The sequence below is a fragment of the Mauremys mutica genome, chromosome 8 (assembly GCF_020497125.1).
Source record: "Mauremys mutica isolate MM-2020 ecotype Southern chromosome 8, ASM2049712v1, whole genome shotgun sequence".
In the NCBI taxonomy this organism is placed as follows: domain Eukaryota; kingdom Metazoa; phylum Chordata; order Testudines; family Geoemydidae; genus Mauremys; species Mauremys mutica.
The window spans coordinates 43,792,723-43,819,006 of record NC_059079.1 but is presented as its reverse complement, the minus strand read 5'-3'; the positions used below and the strand labels follow the sequence as shown (position 1 = coordinate 43,819,006).

At 42.0% G+C, this 26,284-nt stretch overlaps 1 long non-coding RNA gene across 1 annotated transcript; it reads left to right on the top strand.

Moving 5' to 3' along the window:
• Positions 1–1,319: 1,319 nt before the first annotated feature.
• On the top strand, positions 1,320–24,798 carry LOC123375427. Its single transcript, XR_006581445.1, has 3 exons — positions 1,320–1,453; positions 3,581–3,687; positions 23,318–24,798. It is a non-coding gene; the product is annotated as an uncharacterized LOC123375427 (long non-coding RNA).
• The last annotated feature ends 1,486 nt before the right edge of the window (positions 24,799–26,284 follow it).

Genomic DNA, 26,284 nt, shown 5'->3' with positions numbered 1-26,284 from the left:
ATCCTTGAAGAATTGTCTCTGAGCTCCTACAAATACCACTTCTCTATATGCAAAAAACATTTGTTTCCTGATATTTACTTTCCTCAACTATAGCATAATGTATGAAAAAAGTGAAGAAATCTAATTCAAAATTTAACAAAGAAGAAGAAATCGAATTTAAAAGACTATTGTAGACACAGATAACATCAGGACACCATATATTCTGCAATTCCATGGCCACAGAATTTGCCGCAGAATTTATCCTTTACCTAAGGACTATGCATAATTGCACAACAATATCACAGCTCTGAGACAGAAAGTGTTATATCTGTGCATTACCATTATTAGAGAGACAAGGTGGGTAAGGTGATATCTTTTACTGGACCAACTTCTACTGGTGAAAGAGACAAGCTTTCATGCTACACAGAGCTCTTCTTCAGATCACGACAGCACTGTAAACATTACCATTATTAACATTCTCCTAGATGTCCCATTCCTGTATATATTTCTTTAGAGAATTTTGATACATTCTACAAAGCTGATTTACTGATCTCAGAGAATCATTCCCTTCAGTCTCACTTTCCAGAAGTGGGAACTTCAGAATCATATGACAGTGCACCCATGAGAATAAAAGTATTTGGGGCACACTGATGGACAGAAAGCATTCACATCTGAGTGAAATCTGTATTTGACATTTATATTTTTGCAAATGTGTTATTTTTATATCTTGTTTAGAGACATTTTTCCATGGTTGCTTTGTGCATAATCAGCTCAAATAGAGTGCCAGTTTTTACAAATTTTGAAACCAAAATTCAGTTTTAACACTCACAATTTGTTCCTGTCTATACACTAATGTGTATTATTCATTAAGGGTCTTGGCTTGAACCAAGTTTTTCTTCATTATTTTTTGTTCTAATTGGCTTACCCATTAATACTGGTTCATGAGATGCCATAATTAACAAATCAAAACAGGAAAACATTTCATAGTAAACAAGTACATGACCTTCCATAGAACACAAAGAGTATTTATTAATAAACAAGTGAGCTTGGACCAATATTATGTGATGTCTCTTGTACTTCAGATTTATGTGAAGAGTTTGGAGTTATGTTCAAGCTACATGCTCATTGCTGTGCAGCTTTCCAAAGCTCTCCATTTTCTGTTTCTAATTTTATTGTACACCAAGGGCTAGTTTGCATTAGTGTTTGAATGCCACAGTGTGCTTCAGTGTCTGAAAGTCTGGCTTCTGTACTAACACATGCTAAGAAACCATTTAATAAGCCTGGGTTTTTTTCCAGAAATGTTCATTTTGTGCCATTCCTTTGTTTCCCAGCAGATAACATCAGCACATAGCACACGCCTTTCAACCATCTGCCACAAAAGAAGAACCAATGTTGGGGCAAATCAGGGACAAACAGAGGAAAAAACCCTCCCAGGAATGGCTTCTTGAAAATGGAATTAAAGGCAAAAATATGAGTGAGAGAAAAGAAAAGAAAAATTAAAATCATAAAAGAGAGAAAGAGAGAAGTTTTTATTTTTAAATGAACACTTTTAAAAGCAGTTTCCTATTAAGCTGTCCTGATTTTTCTCTGTTTTAAATCCCATTCCATATGGAGAGAATTGGAACAATAAATGAAATATTGATGAAAAGTAAGGAAAAAACATCAAAATAAGCAAATGTTAGGAATATGGGGAGTTACAGGCCTAATCCTGCAAACACTTATGTACTTTCCCCATCCAAATCAGTGCTTGAAAGATTGGATTCTAAAGAGTTTAATTTGTCTAAGAGAAACTACATTTGACTTTTTTACTCACCTAAAATCTGGTTGGTTGGTTAATTTTTGTTTTATTAAAATAGGGTGGGGGTTTCTGGCAAGGAAAAATATAACCTTGAACTGAAAACTGAAATATGGCTGTCTCTTGTTTTGTTGACAGCACTAAAGTAAGAGATACCATTACAAAATCTCTTCTCTAGCTAAAGGTGGACAGTGCACAGGGTACTTCTGTTTAATGTCTAGGTTTATTTCTTTGTCAAATGAGACAAGTACAATACAGTCAATCCCACTAAAGTGGCTTGGTTTCCAGCACTGAAAAAATGTCTAATATTGTCTTACACTAGTTTTCATCAAAATAAATATAATTTTGACGTTTTCTTTTTTTGCAAGCAAAGTCTCTGTGAGAAATATTTATAGTGACCTTTGTACTGAGAGAAGAGATGCCAAAAGTCATTAAAAGTTATATGACAACATAGCTAAATTGAATACAACCGTTTAATCTGAGACTATTTGAATTTCTCTGTGTGTTTTCCTCAGAGAAACGGAATAGCATAATACCCAGCTGCATGATAATATTGGCAAGCAAGGCAATGAATTTCGACTGCAAACTCCAAACACTGAATGTGCTGTGTTTTTAAAGAAATCCCCTTTTGTATGAGATATGTAATGCCCTTTTGTGCCAAAATGGTTTGCATAATAATGGTTTTCTTTAGTTATTTGTTGTCACGTGGTGGAGCTGCTAAGTGAGCTAGGCACTAACAACATAAAAGACAATTTTCCCTTTTCCCTAAATCTTTTGTGTGTGTATGTCTTTTAAAATTTAAAAACTTGTATGTGTTTGGAAAAGATATCCACTTATTAACATTTCAGGTATAATTATTACTTTTCCTAATTTCTACCTTCTCGGTTGAGCATTTCTTCAGAAGAAAAAGAAGAAGAAAAGAAACAGCATTATTTCCTCCCCACTCATGGGGAACCTCTAACATCTTAAAATAATGGACTAGATGTTCAGCTAATGTAAATCAGCGTAGTTCTATTCAAGTCAGTGATGATGTGTTGACTTACACAAGCAGAGGAACTTGTGGATAGAATCCTCTGATTATAGAGGCTGAATGAAATTAATGTTAATTGAGCAAGTTGTGCAACGTACATGAACTATACATTATGCCTTTGGGATGAAGGCTACTCAATGACAAAAGAGGCCTTTCAAAAGTAACTGCTGCAAGGGAAAAATTCTTTGATAGTTTCATTCAAAGTGTTCTTAAAAACGTATTTAAAACTTTAGTACTTTCGTGTCTTTTGGTCTAGAGTGGTAGCAAGAAATATTCTCAAATGAGCTATAATTACACTAAAATGTGGCTTAATCCTGTATCCAATAAAAGCAGGATTGAATTTTAAGGTCTAGTTTTTCAGCTAACATAAACTAGTGTAACTCTGTTCCTGTAAATATTCTGAGTACATAGAAACCACCATAGGAATTTTCCATTGACGTTATTAGAGCTAGGCCAATTTGCATCAGCTGAGGATCTGTCATTAAATTGTAATATTTCAGGAAAGAGCATCTGGAGAGTTAATGTAAATCTTTTTGGTAAACATATTTTAACAAACAAAGAACACCTCACAAAATTAGACACGGAAGGAAAAACATACAAAGAGTCCTAAAATCTGTCTGTCTTTTTACTTTTGTGTGCCACTATAAGGGCGGGGGAGGGAGGGCATTATAATCATACCGACAAAATTAACATGAAAAATTCTACAAATTTTATCCATATATTGACTACATATTACTGCCAGCTGAATATATATTTCTATGTTCTTTGTTATGTAGAGCACCAAGAAATCATCACAGCTTCAAGCAGTTAACATACTGTCAGTTAATACCAGAGAGAGAGAGAGACTATCAAAAGCAAGCAAAAAACAAATACTGGAATGAAGGTAAGAAAGGATTAACAAAATTATTCATTCTTCATTTCTTTTAATCTGAAATCTCACAATTAAATTGCAGATTGGCTCATCTTGGTTGGAGAGCTGATGCTATTAATGCACTCCTGGATAAAAAAAGCTATTAATCTTTCTATTAACTATAATCAGATATATTATCTTAGATCATTCCTTCCTTCAGGAGAACCTGAACGAAAGCTTTCTGGAAGGAAGAAAACCCTGGGAGGAATTTTCCCAAAATAATTGTCAGGGAGGTGCAGGATTTACCAGTACTGCTACTGGTTGCTCCCCAGTCCTCCATAAAATAGAGAGAAGTTTGGCTCACAAACTCGTAATCCCTATGATATGCACAGATCTTAGGAGAAGAGTCCCTTCTCTTCAATTACCCCTTTTCCTCCAGGCTTCTAGAGAGTTCTATAATGCTCTTGTTCTTCCCTAATAGACATAACAAGACTTTTGATGTGCCCATTACTTCCCTTTTAATTTCTTTAGATGTGTTAATGTTTTCATTCATGCACTGAAATTAGAGCTGAATGTTTCCAATATAAAAAAAATAGCCTTTTCAAATATGTCACGTTCATGTAAATACTTCAGAGTGACTCAGATGGTCAAAAAATCGGGGCAATAAATCACTGTGCTGGGGAGGGTTGTGGTTTTTTCCCCTGAAACAAACAGCTGTTTTTTCCACAGCCCTGAATGTAATGGACTATCCAATTGTAAAAAAGCACCCAGTCTTAGTAAAAATGCTAATAACCCATCAAAAGTTTCACCATGTGCCATCCCCATATTGCATACTATATGTGATTTATCTTGTGTTATAATAAAGGCAAAAAATGCAATTGATATAAATGTGAAGAGAGACATTCAATTTATATTTATTGTATGAGGAATAGAAAGGGGTTCCACGGCTAACCCAAGCTCTTAGGCTTAGCACAAATGGGTTCCATGAAGGAAGCCTTTAATATCACTATTATATAATAGTAGCCTAAACCTAAGGTTACAGCAGCCCCCACTGCTCCTGTGCCCCTACTTTGCTATGGGCAATGTTGATTGTATGTCCCCTTTTCCCTTATCTCTCACATACATGCACTGCCCTGGCTCTGCTGAATTTGAGATCATCTGCAGAAAGGGGGCTAGGATGTATCCCACAACAAAGTTAAAGCAGCAAAGAGTCCTGTGGCACCTTATAGACTAACAGTCGTACTGGAGCATCTGTTAGTCTATAAGGTGCCACAGGACTCTTTGCTGCTTTTACAGATCCAGACTAAGGGCTTGGCTACACTTGAAAGTTGCAGCACTGGTGGAGGCTTTCCAGCGCTGCAATTAGTAACTGTCCACACCTGCAAGGCACATCCAGCGCTGCAACTCCCTGGCTGCAGCGCTGGCTGTACACCTGGTCTGGTTGGGGTATAACGAGTGCAGCGCTGGTGATCCAGCGCTGCTCGTCAAGTGTGGCCACATACCAGCACTTTAATTGGCCTCCAGGGTATTAGGAGATATCCCAGAATGCTTTTAACTAAATTACTCTCTTTGTTTTGTTATGCAGCCTCTCTTTGTTTTGTTGTGAACTCGGAGCTCTGCGTGGAGCTCCGCTGCCGGTGCTGCTTATCTAAAAAACAAACAGAGCTCTTGTTTGCTGTGATCAATCTGTACCTGATCACAGCAAACAATCAAATGAGAGGCAGGCAGGGAGTGAGTGAAACAGCGGGGAGTCGTGTTGGATGCAGGCTGTTTGCAATTAAGAGTTAAGACTAAGGAGTTGGAAACATTTTCTGATTTTTCAAGGCAGGAAGCTAACACACAGTGTTGGCTCCAAAAATCCACTCTCTCTCTTTCCCCCCACTCCCTGTCACACTAGACCCCACTCCACCCCCCTCTTTTGAAAAGCACGTTGCTGCCACTTGAACGCTGGGATAGCTGCCCATAATGCATCACTCCCAGCGCTGCAACTTTCAAGTGTAGCCAAGCCCTAACATGGCTACCCCTCTGATACTTGACAACAAAGTTAGTTTTATCACAGCAAAACTTCACTGTAACTAGAGTTGCAGTTTGCACATTTCAGTGCTTTGAAACAACTGGTGGTCTCATTTTCCTTCCCTGAAAAGAGAGTTTTATATTCAAGTTTCAGAACAGTCAGAGGGATTGACACTCTTGTTGAATTACCTTATAAAATGTGTTTAACTAAAAAGTATAGAAAACCTTCTTTATGCTTTAGGGCATAAGCTAATCACCAGGAGGAAATTTTTTCCCTATATTATTCTACATTAATCTTAATTATTGAGCATTAAAAATAACCAAAACCCAGATCCAGCCACTCTGTGGAAAAGTTTGGGTCTGGATCCAACAATTGTGCCTCAGTTTTAATTCATTGCTTCTGAAATGTTTGCAACTGATTGCTCTGAGAGACAGGATATCAAATTAGATGGGCTACCGGTGTGTTCCAGTATGGCAGTTCCCAGGATACTTCCACTGCAGCAAGAAGGTGATATGTAAAAAATTCATTATAACATTTTTCTGCTGCAGTGAAAGGTTTCATGTACTTTTCAGGTTAAAAATCCTTTTTTTCTTCTGGCCAGCAAAAAGCTGCCAATAGGTTAGCCAGATTCTTCCCAGCAGAGATATTTGTATTATATGCAAGATGATCTATATGGGGGAAAAATCCCTCTTCTTCCTAGATAATTTTGTAGTTCTCATGTAAATTATTTAGAACATCTCCTGCTAGGTAAAACTTATACAAGAGACCAGAAAAGTATGAAGCATAAGAAGTCTGAACCACTGAGTTTGTTCACCCTATTTGGAGGGAAGTTCTATAGTTCCTGTAAATTATCATTGATCTCATCAGTTCTTTTGCACAAATAATTAAACCATACATATCTGCTGTATTCAGAACTGGCCTGGTTTCATATCACTAGAAATACATGGTGTATAGTTAGACATAATTTTAATGTACCATACATAGGACATAAATATGATTGAATTCAGAATTGCATTTCCTAGACAATCACTTCCATATACTTTACACTTTCGGTGTATGCGATATATAAAGAGGTGTGTTGTGTTGGGAGGGGGGGTTGGTTGATTAGGGTTTGGTTGTTTGTTTTGTTTGGGTTTGTTTTGTTTTTACTATGTGGCCAGTTAACTTGATCATTAAGGAACATCAAGGAATGAAGAAGGATGCTTTCTTGAAGTCAATGGAGTAAACTTAACTGGGTCTGATTCAGTTCCTAGTGTGGACACTGCTGTGTTCAGTGATCACACAAGATGCTTGCAGGAGCTCTGCTTTATTCTGAGTACTGTCCAACTGACTATGCAGACCAATAACAATCATCTGGAGAGCAGCTCTTCTCTACTGCTGCTCCTGCTCCTCCACTTCCCTAGCAGGCAGCTCCTCCTTCTAACCCTCTCATGCTCACCAGCCCCCGCCCTCCATGGGCCACCACTGCCAAATTTCCTCCCTACAAGTAAGCCCCTCAATTTCCTGTGGCACAGAAGAGAAATTGTTGTTGCTGCTGTGGTACCTCCCCCAATTGGAAGGAGTGCTGTGGTGAGGGAAGGCCAGTCCCTCAGCATGAGACCCACTGCTTCTGGAGCACATGCAGGGGAAAAGGGGTCAGAGAGCCTTGGTAAGTGGGGCCTGGGATCCCCAGAAAAGGAAGGTGAGAGGGACTGAGAGCCCAACCAAAGGAGGCAGGTAGAGAACTGGATAGCCACAACTGGGTAACTATGACCCATGTCAGGTGACTGGGGTCAGGATATAAAGAGGTGCTCTCCTGTATGTCACAACTTTATTCCAAGAGTGACGGGACAGGAAAAGGAGAGCAGGAAGGTCCAAGACAAAGACTAGAGAGTCAGGTACAATGAATGGCAGAGGTCTGATAGGCTGGTGTGGAGGGAGGTGGTTTCATGGTCCTATCCTCCCATTACCCACTTCAGGTCATCTAGTGGTGGCAGGTGGGGAAAAGCACCCTCCACAGCACCAGCCTGAAGCAAGCTCTATATTGGACAATAAAAAGGCAGCTTCCAATATTTAAAAGCCTCATTAAGGCCTTTGACCCATATGGATTGGGCCCAAGACAGGAAAAAGAAATTAGGTGCAGCAAGCCTACCCTGATACTAGCTGGAAAAGAGTAATTTTATTACACCAAACATACAGACCAGGATAGATATATTTCCATTCCCTTGCTATGACAACTCCATTTCAAACAAACTGAGCCCTTTCACTGCTCTATGACCCCTAAATATGAAAATGCAAAGTCCAGCCAAAACAGAGTCCCAGAGAATTTTAAGATCTGGGATAAGGTGGGGATCCAGTCCCTGAGAAAGCTTTTCAAAATCGCCAAGTTCTGAGTCTTGAAGAATAAAAAGGAATAGCATATAAAATGTTCTTTAGCTATATACGTTTTAACACAAAGGGTTTATTCTTACATGTTGGCATGTCTTTATTGGCGCCATTTATTTTTATAGCAGTGAGAGCATGACTGCTTTTATGCCACTGTATTTGATTGTGTATGACCGCTGCTATAAATTTACAAGCATCTCTTGTTGTTCATGAGGAAAAAAAAAATCTCTGTAGAGTGTTTAGTTAGCTCCCTGTTGAAGTTAAGCAACAGATATCTATGGAAAACTCTTAAAGGATTATTCCTAACGGTGCCAGTGGGACCCTGGCTTTGCTTATAAAAATATGTGTGCCACTAGAAGCCACAAAGATACAATTGTCTCAGATTTACCCCAGGAAGAATTATCAACTTTCTTTCAGATGAGGTACACGAATGTGGATTGCAGCATACACCAATATTCTCTGAAGGGGGTCGGTGTTTGTTCTGGGTTCCAGACACTATGTGTTTTGACTCTCTTATGATTTATGGTGGTCGGGAATAATTAACTTGAAGTCAAGTAATTTCACTGATTTAGTGGAATATATCCTGAATTACACTGATGTAAATCATAGAAGAATCAGACCCATGAACTTTAACACAGAAAAGGTCATTTGACACTTGATAGACAAGTTTATAGACACTTGTTGTCCCAGTTTGATCCCAGAAAATGTAGTCACTCTTGCTGAAGTAAACTTGATCTCATTTTAACAAAAGAACTCTGTACATCAGCCTTTTCTTTCTACAAGAACAGTAGTTTTTTCTACTGTGCCTCAAGAGACAAGATAGTTTTCTCAAAGATATTTTATGCAAGATCCTTATAGTGTTGAAGAAACTTTGTGGAAATCAAATTATATACCCAGGTCTTATGAGAAAAGACTGCCTGAAAAGGAGCTGTCTCAGGTGTTCATATTTAATCATCAGTTATTTCTCTTTATGAAATAAGTTAATGGAGGGAATTCCCGTTCTCTTAGAGGTGTGTGGGGTCAAGCAGCAAAATTCAGACCTGGATCTGGATTTTTAACATCCTCAGTCCAGTGATATCTAGGGATATTCAAATCTGGGGTTCTAGTTTGGGCCCATCTTTGACTTTCTCGCCAAACTACTGATGATCTCATGGGTGAATTGTTGTAACAGCATCTCCCCTGACAGTTAGGTGCTCGCTAAAGAGATTTCTTCTCATTGTCTACATACTGTTGCTAGGATAAACAGCTGATTAGAGAGCAATGTAGTTGCTAGTTAATGTCATACACTTGATAGAAGTCTTATCAGAAGCTCACACACTCACATGAATAATCATGATTAGAGTAGTTTTATCAATATGAAAAGAGACCCATTCTTTTCATTACCTGTTGGAAGCAATCTTTTCTGAGGTCAGTTTTAAAGCTTCAAAGCAATATTGCCTGTCACCCCTCACCACTCATGCCCATCTCGCCATGACGAACAGATGCAGCAAAGGAAATGCCAGGTGGTATCTGTTTTCTTCCTCTATATCTGCTTCAATGACATGAGTAAAGTTAGAGCCCTTTGAGCTTCTTTGTTTTGCTGCACACACACAGGCAGAGTCCTTGGAAGGCCTTTCAGATGCTATCTGCAATGAAACACATCACCCGGATATTGAGGGTGAAGAGCAAATGGATTCAGGCAAATAAATCACATCAGAAGAAGTGAAGTGAGGACAAGACTTAGCAGTAATGCTGAACTGTAATTATGTCCTCTTGGATGGCATGATTGATCCTGGGTTTCAGCAAGAAGTTACATGGAAGATTTTTGTACTCATTCCCTACTAGACATAGCTTTTCCTTAATGCCATTTAAAGATTCTGAAAACAAAGACAATCCTTTCGTTTTTTAAACTCCCATTTTAATTCTTATGAATTAAATCTCTTGTCACTCGTTCAGCTCCTGTCATGGCAAACTGTTCCTATCAATCAAAAATATACATGTCTCTAGTTTATGCAAAATGACAGTTTTAATTCTGTGTCTCCAGTAAAGACTACTGAAAGCCCTTAATCTTAGAGAAAAGCTAGGAACTGTAAAAGAAGAGGATAGGGTACAATAATGTTTTGCAGATCTTTTTCTTAGGCCTGGTCTACACTAGGACTTTAATTCGAATTTAGCAGCGTTAATTCGAACTAACTGCTCAACCGTCCACACCAGGAAGCCATTTAATTCGAACTAGAGGGCTCGTTAGTTCGAATTTGGTACTCCAACCCGACAGGTGGAGTAACGCTAAATTCGACATGGCTAGCTCGAATTAGGCTAGGTGTGGATGCAAATCGAACTTAGTAGCTCCGGGAGCTATCCCACAGTGCACCACTCTGTTGACACTCTGGACAGCAGTCGGAGCTTGGATTCTCTGACCAGCCACACAGGAAATGACCCGGGAAAATTTGAATTCATTTTCCTGTCTGGGCACTTTGAATCTGACGTCCTGGCTGGACATCGGGGCGAGCTCCGCAGCACCTGCAACGATGCAGAGCTCTCCAGCAGAGGAGTTCATGTTATCTGTGAATAGAAAGAGGGACCCAGCATAGACTGACCGGGAACTCTTCGATCTGATCGGTGTGTGGGGCGAGGAGTCTGTGCTTTCGGAGCTGCGCTCCAAAACAGAGAATGCGAAGACCTATGAGAAGGTCTCCAAAGCCATGAGAGACAGAGGATACAGGCGGGATGCAACGCAGCGCCACGTGAAAATCAAGGACCCCAGACAAGGCTACCAAAAAATCAAAGCGGCAAACGGACGCTACGGAGCCTGCCACCACTGCCCCACCAGTGACCGTGGACTCTGACGATGGGACAGTGTCGACGGCCAGTTCCTCGGTGATGTTCGCGGACGGGGAAGATGAGGAAGGGTTTGTGGAGGACGAGGCAGGCGAGAGCGCTTACAATGATGGTTTCCCCGACAGCCAGGATCTATTCATCACCGTCACGGAGATCCCCCAACAACCCTCCCCGGCCATTAACCCGGACCCTGAATCAGGGGAAGGAGCAGTCGGTAAGTGCTGTAACCATGTTAACTTTTATTCTTAATATAACAGGAATCTGAAGTGTGTGAGAAGGAGGTCTCTCTATATATGGTGATAGAACAGAAATCCTCCTGGGAGATCTCCATGAAGCTCTCCTTCCGTTAATCGATAAGCATCAGCAGGAGGTTCCTGAGGAGAGCTGCCTTATTGGGTGCTCCGTGATAGCACCGTTTTCCGTGCGAGGCTTTCATGCGGTATTCAGGGAGCATTGCCTCCCCTTGCACGGCTGCATCGGGCCCTGGTTCGTGCTAGCTTTCACGCAGCATGCGCTCTCTATCTCCTTCAGTGACCCTCCTCAGGGTGATCTCGCTCGGAGACTCCTGCATCTAATTAGGTTAATTACTGTAATTTTACGCCTGGTCCAAAGTATTTTAAAAAAATCTAAGGACAGACGGCATAGCACAGACTCAGCACGCAGCTGCGTGACGACCGTAACGGAAAGCCAAAGAATATAATGGACGCTCATGGAGGGAGGGGGAAATGAGGACGCAAGGTATCCCACAGTTCCTGCTGTCTCCGAAAAGTATTTGCATTCTTGGATGAGCTCCAAATGCTTCTAGGGTCAAACACAGTGTCTGCGGTGGGTCAGGGCATAGTTCGGCAATTTGCGCACACACCCCACCCACCACCAGAAGTGAAAACAATCCTCTGTTGACTCTTTTACATGTCACCCTATCTTTACTGAATGCTGCAGATAGACGCGATGGTGCAGCACTCAACACCAACATCCTTGCTCCCCCCACGCTATGGATGGCTGATGGTACAATAAGATGGAAATCCATCCTCATCATCAGCCTATTGGCACATGGGGCAGTGCAAAAGGGCTGGTAACCATGCCGACTAGTATCAGTAAGGTCGATCAAGGGCGCCTGTCCCTAATTTTTGATGGCTGATGGTACAATATGGCTGGTAACCGTCCTCATCATTGCAACAGGGGGCTGAGCTCCATCAGCCCCCACCCTTCATTGTAAATAAAAGATTCAATTGCCCCTGAACTAGCAGAGGGATGATGGGCTCCTTCATCCACACTCCTTAATGTCCTGCCTGGACTATCATTGCAGCTGGAGGCTTCCTTCCACTCATTTCTCACAAACAAGTCACTGTGTCTTATTCCTGCATTCTTTATTACTTCATCACACAAGAGGGGGGACAATGGTATGGTAGCCCAGGAAGGCTGGGGTAAGAACGGAATGAACAGGTGGTGTTGTTGCAGGAGCACCCCCTGTGAATAGCATACAGCTCATAATTTATGCAGGATCGGACACAGAGCAGCTGTGCTCTCTGGTTCTATGATACAGTGGTTCTCTAGTACACTTGCCCATAATCTAGGCAGGACTGATTCTATTTTTAGGTACCAAAAAGGAGGGATTGACTCAGGGAGTCATTCCCAATTTTGGCTTTTGCGCCCCTGGCTAAGAGCAGCCAGGGGCACTTATGACAGCAGCAAATGGTACAAAAGGACTGGTAGCCATGATCATCTTACTTCCAATTTATGGAAGGGTTTGGATGGTGCAATATGGCTGGTAACCATCTCTGCTGTCATGCAAAAGCAAAAGCATGCTGCTGTGTAGTGCTGCTGGCCCGCCTCTGTCAGCGGCATCTAGTACACATACGGTGACATACACAAAAGGCAAAACAGTGTCCATGGTTGCCACGCTATGGCGTATGCCAGGGCAATTCTGGGAAAACGGGCTTGAAATGATTGTCTGCCGTTGCTTTCCCGGAGGAAGGAATGACTGGCGACATTTACCCAGAATCCACCGCGAAAATGATTTCTGCCCCAGCAGGCACAGGGGTCTCAACCCAGAATTCACAGAGACAGCCTAGACTCAGTTAATTGTTCGCAAAAATGTATCTTTGCAAGGAATTCACTCCCTGTTTCCCATCTCACAGCTTCCACTGTCTCCAGACCTGCCACAGCATCCCCCTCGCAGAGGCTGGCAAAGATTAGGCGGCGAAAGAAAAAGACAAGGGACAAGATGTTCGAGGAACGTATGGGCTGCTACCTAGCAGAGGCGGACCAGCAGAGCCAGTGGAGGGAGACCGTCTCTCTGTGCCAGCGCTCACACAGCGAACGGGAGGAGAGGTGGCGTGAGGAAGACAAGCAGGCGACTGAAACAATGCTTGGACTAGTGAGGGAGCAAACGGACATGCTCAGGCACCTTGTGGATGTTCTGCAGGACCGCAGGAGGACAGAGACACCCTGCAGTGTATCTGCAACCGCACTCCCCCGCCACAAAGTCCCATACCCCCCTCACCGAAAATAATCAGAAGGAGGGGCGGCCGGGGATGTGAATACTGTCACTGCACCACAGCACAGTGCTCAAGTACCCAAAAGCTCTCATACCCTACATTTGCCAAAGTCCTTCACTTCCAGACTCACAGTAGTCCCAATCCCAGTCCCATCCCCTAACTGTCTACTTAATTAATAAAAATGCTTTGCTGTTAATTACTGTTTCCGTTATGTTTTTTCAAAGAAGACTGTGTTTGAATGGGGGGCGTGGGGAAGGGGGTGGTTAATTGCATAGGACAGTCACCTTTCCCAGGGTACAGACACGGGGGCAGGATCAGCAGCGGGTCACACACACGGTGCAGTCAGTAGGCACCCTGGTCGGTTTTTGGAGGTGGTTTCCAGGATCTGTGTGGGCGGGGGAGATGTGACTTTGCAGCGGGGGAGGGCGGTTACAGATCTTATACAGCGGTCCTTGTCCTGGACCGCTGAGTCACGCAGCTGAGGAATCTGTATCCGTCCTCCTCCACCACAAGGTCACATATCCGCCCGCACACAGAATTCCATAAAGAGGGATGGCAGGCTCCGTTGAAAGAAGCCTTCCGGCACTGCGGACCGCTCTAGGAGCAGGAGCCTGTCATTCCTTGAGTTTAGAGGCGGTCTTTACATCACCGCACACCCTACCCAGCACAGCCTGCGTCCCAGTTTCAACCCTTTCACGAAAAGTCATGAATAAAGAAACCTTTGTTAAGTAATAATGGGACATGTATTTTATTTTTACACGTGTGCTGGAAGTGGGGGTAACGGGGTGAACGGGGTATGTAACCGAAGAGGAGAGTCAACAGTCAGTGGGTAAAGAAACAGGGGCAGGTTCAGCTTCTCTGTAAAGAAACTGAACAGTCACAGGTCACGCTGCTCGCTGCTCGCTGGTATTTGAAGAGTTCCTTGTCGCTGTCCCAGGCACCTGTATAGGGCTTCATGAGCAAGTGCATTAGCGGGCATGCTGGGTCCCCGAGGATGACTATAGGCATCTGCACATCCACAACAGTTATTTCGTGGTCCGGGAAGAAACTACCTTCCTGCAGGCGTCTGAGCAGCCCACAGTTCCTGAAAACACACGCATCATGAACCTTGCCCGGCCACCCGACGTTGATGTTTGTAAAACGTCCCCTATGGTCCCCCAGTGCTTGCAGCACCATTGAAAAGTAGCCCAATTTCTCAGCAGCTGACTGTGGAAGACGTGGACGATAAAGTGCGAGGAGGAGAAAACGGCGATGATCGCAGTGGGCTCCGTGCTTGCAGTGCTGTGGCGTCCGCGCTGTCACTGACCAGAAAAGTGCACGAACAGATTGCCCGCAGGCGTTTTCACGGAGGGAGGGAGGGAGGTTGTGATTGACGGTTCAATGACGACACTTACCCAAAACCACCCTCGACACATTTTTTCCCCCAGCAGGCATTGGGGGCTCTACCCAGCATTCCAATGGGCAGCGGGGACTGCGGGAACTGTGGGATAGCTTCCCACAGTGCACCGCTTCCAAAGTCGACGCTGGCCCCGTGAATGTGGACTCAGAAATTCGAATTAGTGTATTTAGTATGGATACACAAATTCGACTTCATAAGGTCGAATCCACAAATTCGAACTAAGTTGATTCGAAATAGTCTTGTAGTGTAGACAAGGCCTTAGCCTCATAAGGCCAACCCTTGACCCTTGATCCAACTGTTTTGCTGAATGCAGCTATAAAGCGGGCAGATTAGCCCCCGAAGTATTTCTTCTATTGAAGGCAATCATCAGGTCACATAGAGCTTATATATCAGCTCCCACTCCCTTTAGCAAGTGGACTCTCTCGGACAAAGTGGGTGTGGTTGAGGTGTCCATTGTATAACTTGACAATGCTTGGCTGTTCTAAAGGACTCTAAAGACCATCGGCTGCTGAATGTATGCTAGAACAGCCCTGAGGCTTACACCAAACCCCAGGACCAGGGAATGAAGGATGTAGGCCATATAATTTAATTTTCTTTAAGTAATTTGAATGATAATATGATACATCTTTTTACAAATATAGAAAAGATTGGCAAGGAGGGAAGGATATGTTAATTTTCCCTCAAATAAACTATCATCTGATTTTGCTTTGCCTTCTTCTTTAAATAAATTGTATAAAGAGGCGTATACACTGTTTAGAAAATTGCTTTGGAAAATCACAGGAATTAGTTTATAATAATTTTACTGTAACATAAATTAACATATTAGAACTGGGGTGCTGTTGGTGGAAACTTTACTAATATGCTTTAGCCCCACTGACATCAGTAGGACTCCTTGCCTCAATAAAGGCTTGCAGGATTATGCCCCTGGTTTGTAAGTGTGGGATTGATGACCTGTGATTAATTTCAGAGGTATTGGCAATTGAGAGATTTATCATTTTCATAGGTTTTTGACCAGCTAGTTTCTTCTGTGTCCCTTGAGATAAAGGACAATGTGAAATCCATAATGGCAAAGTCCTGATTTTTATTTGCATGCTTTTGTGTTTAATTAAATGAATGTGCCTAAATCCTGACAAGATGGGTGTGGCAAGCAGGGTCCAATGGGAGTGTGCATTTGATGAATGGGGCTTCATGGTAGAGTAGCACCACTCACTTTTACTGCTTCAGTCCTCTAGGACAGGTATGCAGTCTTGGACACATTTTATTGTGTATAGGCTCCTCAGCACGTTATAGTAACCTGACCTGGTAGAGGCGAAGCTGGATACAACCACACACAGTACAGGTATGGAGTCTTAAACCAGGGAAAGCATTGTATTAAGTAGCACAAAGAAACCAATTCAAAGCAGCCTCAAATTTGGCTTTGACATCTCTGAGGAGATATGCACACTAGGGACTAATCCAACCCATTGTCCCTGTTTCTGCAGCCCCTGGCTGTGCAAACAGTGTGGTTCAACTGTACAGGTCTTGGGGTCAAGATTTAGGGGGCTGCACGGGGTGCTCTGCAAGGATTCTTTGAATAAAATCATTCAATAGTAGGTGAGAAGGGGCAAGGGTGGGCAGGGCCGGCTTCCAAGCAGCGGGAAAAAAAACCCAAAAAAACGTGATAGTGATCGGCAGCAGCTCCACCACTCCACTTTCTTCTTCGGCGGCAGTTCTGCGGGAGGTCCTTCCCTGCGAGAGGGACTGAGGGACCCGCCATCAAATTGCCGTCGAAGAGCCCGACGTGCCGTCCCTTCCCCTTGGCCGCCCAAAGCACCTGCTTGCTGAGCTGGTGCCTGGAGCAGGCCAGGGCTGCCCGGGCGGGGGGGCGGGGGGGGGGGAAGCGGGGCACTTTGCCCTGGGCCCCACAGGGGCCGCACGAGAGTTTTTCGGGGCCCCTGGAGCAGGGTCCTTCACTCGCTCCGGGGCCCCCGAAAAACCCTCTCAGAGCCCGGGCCCCAGGAGCTTCTTCCGCTCCGGGTCTTCAGCAGCAATTCGGCAGCAGGGGGTCCTTTCGCTCCAGGACCCACCCCCAAAGTGCCCCGAAGACCCATGGTGAGGGGTCCTTCCACCCCGGGACCTGCCACCAAAGTGCTGGGTCTTCAGCGGCAATTCAGCGGTGGGGGCCCCCTGCTGCCAATGACCCCAGGCCCCCTGAATCCTCTGGGTGGCCCTGTGGGTGGGTTAGGGAAGGGCCATGGACCCTTCTAGGCCTGGGTAAGAAGCCACAGAAGTTGTGCCAATCAGCTGAACATCCTTCTGTGGTCCATCACTCCATTGCCTGAAGGGAGGATTCCTCCCTCTAGATCCCTGCACGCTTGCCCAGTATACCACCCAGAAATTTGGATTGGCCACTGAGCTAAGGGTTTGCATGTGTGCAAATTCTTTGCATGTGCCCTTGATCACCTTACCCCTTATATTTAACTCATGCATGACTTACATAGTAGGTGTTGGCCTTGTGCGTGTGTCTCCTACGCCCTTGCATTTATCAGTCACAGACAATACATCACCACTGTGTGTCCTTTTATGTTTTACCTCATTCTTGCTTAGTGCTATACAAAAGGGCACAGTCAACCCAGCAACAACTGAGACTGTAGCACGCTGATGTATTGTGCTTAATGCATTATCAACAATGACAAGTCAGCCTCAGGAAATTTCAGCAACTCAGAGAACATAATTTTGAATGCAATCGTTTTTTAAAAAAACAAATTTATGTCCCAAGCAGAGAGGCTTCTTCAGATTCCCTGCAAGTAGAGTAAGTATGCTGATGCTACCCATGAAGAGAAACCAGTAGGAGGCTGTTTAAGTGAAATTCCTATTGTTTGAATTTAAAAAATAAATAAATAAACAACAAGTCCCAATCCTCTATGAGCAGACCCCTACACCCAAATAGAGTCCCATAAATCAGGGATCTGCCAGTACAGATCACATTGCAGGACTGGATCCAAAATAGAAAGACAAAGCACTCTGGAGAAATAACACATGCACTGTATAACCCAGGTGATATTAGGGTGCAATTCCCTGCACCTGCATAAAGCTCAATTACAAAAGCTTTATCCAGGAGTACTGGCATCTGGACTCATAGAGGTGAAATATACCCCATTCTAGGGCTAGGGTGTGGGAGTGTAGTGTGCCCCCACAGCTCTTTTTCACTTTTGATTTAAAACTAACAGAGACTGAGCTTTTTGAATGACAAATGGCAATGGATTCCATAACCAGGTGATGTAACTGCTGCAAGAACAAGGCCCAAGCTTCTCTAAATGACGAGTACAGCAATCCAGTATGTCTGTATACTTTAATCATAACTTAAGGAACAACTGGGATGACAGAAAGAAAAGGCATCTTCTTTCAGATAATCACTGGCCTCACATAACTCAGGACTTTTAATTAATAGGACATTAAAATCTGTTTGAAATCTCACCTCAAAACTGAGGTAATGTGGTCAGAACAGCTAGATCTAGATATAACTTAGCCAATTAAAAATTCAAGTGCATAGTGTTTTTCAGTGCACATATTAAAATTTGAAAGCTGTTCACCCAGGGACCTAAGCCTGCAAGGTTCTGCAGTAGAGCTGTGGAGATAGTGGATTTTTAGTTGACTGCCATTACAGGATTTTTCTCAAATGCCCCTGAAGAGATCTTGCATACCTCTAGGGGTACACATACCCCAGATTGAAAACCACTGAAGAAAATGTCAAAACAAAATATTTTTACATTTTTGGGGGGGGTGGAGGGGGGAATTCCCAACAGAAACAAATTTGCAAAGCATTTTGGTGTCAACAAATATGCATTTTTCTCACACACGCGCACACACACTGAAAAAAAAGTTTCATCCAAAAAATTTGTCCAGCTCTACTACTGAATTTGCAAAACAAATGGCAAACTATATTCATTTGGACAGAAAACTAGTTCCTTACACACTGCTAGAAAAAAAAATTCTATGGACTTCTTTGGAGATCAGCAGCAATCTGCTCAATAAGCAACCTCAAGAGGTATGTTTAAGAGAAAACATTTTGAAAAGTTTCAAAAGCCTTTTGTCTACTGTTCCCCACTGGTACCAAGTCCATAACTTAATGAAATCCTTAGAGGTAACCACAGCAGCAGAAAATGAGAGTGCTCACAAGTGTACAGCTTCTCAGTACAACAAGTGATTATTCACAAAGATTTCTTCTCCACAGCTTTTCTTTTGACAGGCTGAAGTAAGCTCAGCGTTGGGGTTAGTTGTAGAGATTTCTTTCTTATCTGTAGTGGGTTGTTATTTTTTCAAGTTTCATGGAATTCCAGAACATTGGTCTGGGCAGTGGCTAAAGAAGATGCTTTTCCAAAGAGTTGTGTTCATTATAGACAAAGATATAGGGCTGGATGTTGCACCAGTGCACAAAGGTCTCATGGAGCTTTCCTCCTACTCCACTCCCTCATGCAGAGTCTAGCCACAGTTGCAGTCCCTACATCTTGCTGAGGACAGAGGATACACCCTGGCTGGCAATACCTGGGGTACAAACCATCTGAAAAGGGGTTAGAGATGGAGAGCCATTGCTCCTTTCCCTTTGTCTGCACCAGGGAGCTGCTTGGCACATAGGAGAGCATAAGATCATCCCTTCCAAGGCTACAGAAATTAGCACCCTTCCCTTCCTACCTAGGAATTCCAGGAGACATTGGGTATGTCTACACAGCAAAAGCTCTGCACCTAAGTCAGCCTGAAACCAGCTAATGCGTGTGATGATAGCAGTGATGACAGCACAACGCAGACTTCAGAATGGGTAGTACAAGCCTGGCAGAGACCATGGGTATGTACCCGGCTGGGTACTAACATACTGCCTCGAGTGCTCTGCTGGGAAAAGTGATGCTGCACTGCCCCAGTGCAGGGTTGTGCCTGAAAGCTCAGTTAGATCCATTAATGAGGCTGGCTTGTTTCAGCACTAAATTGTTTTAAATAAATCATCTTCAGAAGAATGACTGGCTCAGTGGACAGAGCCCTTTACTTCTTCAAAATCACCCGCAATATTCTAGCCCAAGACAGTAGGGGTGAAAAATCATTGTTACCACTTTGCAGCCCTGGCAACCTACATGAAATGAGTTGGTGGTCTCAGTTCTTAGCAGACAGGAATCAACATCACAAAACCCACCAAATTATACTGATTTGCACCCTTGTTGATGGTCTTAACGGAAGGACCAAGCAATGAATGAGCATGGAGAATCTACTCCTTTCTTACAGAACAGGCTGTTCCACCAAAACAGGGTGGAGATATATTGCCAGGTTACTAGATAAATTTGTGCTGACCCTGTCCATGTTGCCTCCATACTATGAATAACTAAAGGATAAGATTGTCTGAGACTGTCCATGTGGCATCTTTCATAAGTACTAAATTACATGGTTTATAAAAAGTCTTCCAAGGGATTATTTAACCTGAGTAGAAAATTAATTTCAGAGACAGGATCCCATTGACCTCAGTAGGCATTGGTTTGAACCCTTAGATGGTATATCCTAAGTCATATCAAAATACGAATCTGAAGGACTTGCATCATGAAATAGTACATCTGTACTGTGCCATCAGTCCCAAACTACAGTTATGATATTATACAATTGTGTTGTACAAAGTCTGCACTGGTTCCCTCCACCCCAACAATAAGACTGATTGTCCATTGTCCTTCACCAGTGCTGCTTCAATCAGTAATTTTTTTCAGGCACTAGATTAACTAAAACAACTTGCTGTTTGTTTGGTATTTGTAGGGGAGGTTTTTGCCTAGAAACATTCTGTCCTATCCACCTAAGTCTTCCTTCCCTACAGAAATTGGAGTATTTTTAACAGGAACTCTGTGTTATTCAGTGCATTTGCCCCTGCATACAAAGGCAGGGGGCGGGAGAAATAGAGGGTTAGAGCTATAGGGGCATCTAATCTATGCACTGTATGTATTTTTAAAGCATTGATCACCATGATTTGGTATTGCAGTATATTAAAGTATATAACAGTTGAGACGTATAACCTGCAAGCAAGGCAAGATATTCTATGCAGTTCATTAGACCTAAATTGTATAGAGGATTCCGCAATTTATATGGAATTGTTTACCCCAAACCTTCCCCCTCAGCATTCCCCAAAATCTAGAATTCTTCTTTCCTCCTATAATAGTAATATTATCTATTTAGCCATTATAATTACCTCCAGGGATGGAGGACATTTTAATCTTAGGACCACTGCAGAAATAGGGCACGTACTGTCTGTATTAAAATGCTGGTAAGCATTATGGGACAAATTATTGCTGACATCTGCCTGGAGAGAGAGGTTGTGCAGGATAGGGGGCTTAACTAGAACAATACAATATTAATAAATAAATAACACTTAAGAGTCTACAGTTAACTGACGTTTTTGTAGAAAAGCCATGTGTACAATAGAAGCCAGCTTGCAATTCCATAACCATGCTGGATGTGCATTGTTAATCATCGTAAAAAAAAGATTTTCATTTATAAAGTGAGCAGACATGAGTCAAAGGCATAGAGATATGCTGAGTAAGAAAGTACTAATTTACATAGTCACTTTTCTGGGCATAACTACAATTTAGTAAATGATAAATCAGTTCTTCACTGGTCAACTAGACAGCATGTGACTGAGTTTTAAAGGAAGTTAAGCTGAGGAGGCTCTAACTATAGTAAGTGTGTATAGTAAAGAAATCTGTAAAAGATACATTACAGTAAAGAATTGGATTTTTGATTGCTGTCTGTTTTTCTAACTTTCTTGATAAGAGAACTCCAGTTTTGTTATGTAATATGCATGACATACTACATCTGTGAAGGCAATTTGCAATGAACAATTTATTTTACAAATTGAATCCTACTTCCTGTTCAATATTGTTTACAAATGGACTGTCATTCTTACAAATTGGTTCATAATTCAAAATTATTCAACAATGTTTTCAACCTGTGGATTACTCACAAACATTTTGCTACAAGTATTCCTTTGAATATTTTCTCTTCAAGTTATGGGTTTGATCACCTAGGTGACATGGCAGCATCGATCACCTAGGTGATATGGCACTATTGCAACTCCCATTGTAATTGTAATACTGCTCCCATTACTCAGCACCTCTGAAATTCAAGCTGGTTATTTTGATGCCTAAAGGTCTGCTCCAAAGCTCACTGAAATCATTCAGTGGGCTTTGGTTCCAGGCCCTAAATATGGAATCAGATACCTAAATGTAGCTGCATAAGTTTAAAAAATTTGGTCTTAACCACTCTGTGCCTCAGTTTCTCTATCAGTAATGTGGGGTAACAAAAGTGACCCCTTATAATCAGGGGCGGCTCCAGGCCCCAGCACGCCAAGTGCATGCTTGGGGCGGCACACCGCGGGGGGCGCTCTGCCGATCCGCTGGTGCCGTGGCTTTGGTGGAGCATCCGCAGGCACGCCTGTGGGAGGTCCACCAGAGCCGCGGGACCCGCGACCAGCAGACGCCGTGCTTGGGGCGGCGAAATGGCTAGAGCCGCCCCTGCTTATAATATGGGCTGAGATCTATTGGTGAAAAAAGAGCTGTATTTCTGTTTTTCTGATTGCCTGTTGTATCTTCCCCTCAAACCATTTCAATATTAGCTGATTTACTTTCACAGTGGATTTTTAGGAAATACTTTTTACCATATGTATTTTAGTGTTTAAATTTGTTTTAAAATGTTGCATTACAATGAAAATCACAGTCAATAAATCCAGATGTAGCATATAACAACTAGAACACTTTTAAGTGGCAGACATTCTTACAGTACATCCCAAGACCAGGATGTTTCAATATCCTTTATATTGTCTCATTGTCCCAAGGCAAGGAATTTGATTTGCTCAGCAACATTTGTTAATTTATATAAAATACAGATCAGATATAATTGTATGGAAATACTCACATCAGTTCTTTTCCCCTTTGTTTCTTTTCTTTTTTTATACATGGGATTTATGCTATCAGGATTTAACATTAAACAGATTCCTTATTTGTACTTAGCTTTCAGATTTGGATTAAAATAAACACTGGAGTGAATGAAATTAAATGTTTCTTTTGGACAGCAAACTGACAAAGAAAAGGAAATCCCTTGCTGTAGGATATTGCAGTTGTGGGTCATGAACATTTAAGCAGGAGTTACTGCCATCCAGAGGCAGAAAGCCATAAAGTGTCATATTCTATTATTGTTTTAACCACAGAAAGGTAAACTCAAATGAATGAGTTGGTTGGTCCAGATCATTTCACATTAAGGCATCCAAGAATAGAGAAATGATAATAGACCTGACCAGAGGTTTCAGTGGTTTATTTTACTGTATGATTACATTAATGATACAAAGTTCTGTGTAATACTAGAGAGGATAGTATAGTATACAGACCCAGAGAGAAAGCAGCACAAGTTAATAAACTTGGTCTGCTTTCCTCTCTCCATTCTTGGATATTCTATTTGAATGGGAGATTCCAGAATTACCTGTGGTGGGGACCAGGGGTGGGCATGAGCCAGTGAGGTCAAGCAGCAGGGTGGAAACAAAAAGGTATTCATGTCTGTTCCCTTTATTTCTTGTAGATCCCTGGAGAGCTGCAGGTGAAGGAAACCCTTGGCTACTTCCACATAAGAGGCAAACCGTCAATGGGAAAATGAGCAGGATCCTCTGTGGACTTTCTTTTTGTCCTTGTGGATTATTTCCAAGTTATGGGATCTTTAATTCTCAAATTAGTGGGAGAGTTGTTTGAGTAAAGAGTTCAGGATCAGGCTGTAGCTTATTAAATAAAAAAAGTTAGACAATCAAGTTGTCTAGTGTTGGTATTATAGTAAATTGGCAAAATGTTAAATGTTTTATTCTCTTTATGAGAGTGAAGGAAATGAGATTCTGAGAAGTATTGGAGTGGGCAACCCAATTAGTATTTGTTTTTCCTGTTCTTGATAGTGATCAAATTTCCCCCTACCTCCCCACACACACATTTATGTCAAAAATAGAACAGAAAGTAAGGAGTTAACTGAGAACGGGGACAAATAATAAGAAAAAGAAAAACCTTGATTATGCTTTCTGCCCACTATGTCCATGGCATTCAATAAAAACCAAAGCTCTCAATTTCTGGGGGGGGGGGGAAATCGGGGACAAAACCACAGATAGAAGCATAAAGACAGCTTTGGAACAACCCACCCTTTGCCACAGTCATGTTAGGAATTCAAGACTGGATATTCACTTTACTCCGGAAAATAGTTAATGGTGACCCAGAGAAAAATGTTTCAAAGGTCACTCTAAATCTACAGCTACAGAGCCAGCTAGATCAGCCTTTACAAGATCTTACTTGCTTAAATATGTTTTCTTTCTGAGAAGCTAGTTTCTGTTTCTTGCATGCCTCCTTACATTTAACATGTATTCTGAGCATGAACAAACTAATCTCTATTATAAAAAGTTTCCATGCCTTTCATTATTGTTCATTATCAGGGTGTTTGGTTTTTTATATTAAACCATTTGTATTGGAGTGAATCTTTTCACTACCAAACTTTTCTATAATTGTTAAAGCAGGTTTAACAATGCCCCCTACTGGATTCATAGCTGAAATGACAAAAAATATCAGGTGATCGAATAGGGAACACAGTTAAAACCAAGCAAGATTGAACCGAATGGTGAGTGGATATTAATTCCCTACAGAGAAGTTCATATTTGTGTTTTGTTCAGTCTTCATAGGTCAAGATTGTGCGGTTCCTCTATCAAGCAGCACTACCTCAGTTAGTGGAAACATTTTGCTCTAAACAGTTATATAAAATATTATCCCGTTAAATATTCACCATGTTAAAAGTTACCAAGAAGGTGGCTCTTTAGGTTTCAGACCTTTAAGACACTATCAGATTGTTTCACAATAACTTAGTGATTCTTATGGTAATAAATTAGGCCCTGATCCTGCAACTAGATCCATGTGGGTGGGTGATCCCTTGCACCTGTGCAGGGGAGCTCCAATGATTTGATTGGAACTCTGAATGGGCAGATGGGTCTGCACATGTAGATCTGATTACAGAATCATAGCCTTGGTTGTAGTATCAGAGAGAGAGAGAGGTACAAAGATGCCAGTCAAAAAGTATCTGAACACCACATAGCCTGGTGCAAAGCACACTCTGGTGTTTGTGGTAGAAAGATTATTGTCTCTTTAAAATATTGTTGTTGCAGCTCAGAACCTTTCACTGTTTAAAGAATGGCACTGCTCTATAGCACTGTAAATGTGAAGATGTTTTTAAGAATAATATTTTTAAATACTGTGCAATGTCCTTTAAATAGGGAAGCATAATTATTATTATGTATTTATTGGTATTACCAAACACCTCAAGAGTCCTAATCAGGGACACGGACCCCATTGCACTGAACAGTTGTGCTTTTTTACAAAAGATCAGTATAACAATAATTGTCACATTAAAGAGAGATTATTGTAACAACCATAGTCTGTTCCCTCAAGTGTCTGTGACATTGTATACATTATAGACCGTATATTTAGTCTCTGATGAGAGACCTACAAGGTTATATCAATTTCTCTGATAAGGACTAAGGCCCAGATTTTTCAAGATATTTAGGCATTTGCTGCACTCAGCCTCACAATGCCTAAATGATTTACAGCCTAAATCTCATTTTCAAAGGGGATTTAGGCACTTAGCTGTCTAAACCCCTGGACAGGCAATGGAATTTAGAATCTTAAATGTCCAAATCCATTTGGAGAATAGGATTTAGGCTCCTAAATCAATTAGGCAGTCCCTGTGGGTTACCTGGAAGGTTTGCTTTAGTCAAACTCTCACCTCTGCAGTCACCCTACCTTTTCTCCAATGAGCAGCAGGACCACCCACTCCCCATTCTTATCTTTATATGCCTTCAGAAAGGTAGTGGAGCTTTTGGGAAGAGTGTTGGCTGTTGCTGGGGAGGCGTGAGGGAGCCAGCTTCCCAGTAGTTTGTGCCACCTGAGTTCATGCCTGCTTAACTTTCACAAGCATGCTGATCTTCAAGAACACACCGAACCTGTAACCCAAGACTCAGTTCAAGTGGTTTCAGGTTCTCTGTAGATATTTAGCACAGCAGTATGTAACCAAGAAGAACCCTTAGGTCTCGTATGCATACAAATACTTCATGTACACACATTTTGGCAAGTCCTTTAGTAATTCTGCACCTTTCAAATTAGCAAATGAATTATAATTCTATCCACAGAGGGCTTGGTAATGGAGAAATTTCCAGAACAGCTTTAATCTTCCTGTTAACCTTTGAGCCAATGGTATGTCTGCCCCATTTGGAGATTTATTTGTTAAGGTAACAGAGAGGTCAAAGGCAATGAGCCTTCCACTTCTATAAGTTATGTGTCTGGTGACCTGCAGTAGGAATTACAATTGATCTCTGCTTATAACTCCTGTTAGCTGTCCTTTTTGTACCTACAGACTCGGAAACCTGGATTTGAGTATCAGTAGCCCTAACAGACCTAAAAGAGACAAATGAATGTCTTTACTTGTGCACAAACTTGCTTTGTAGCAAAATACTTGTCTACTTATTATTCA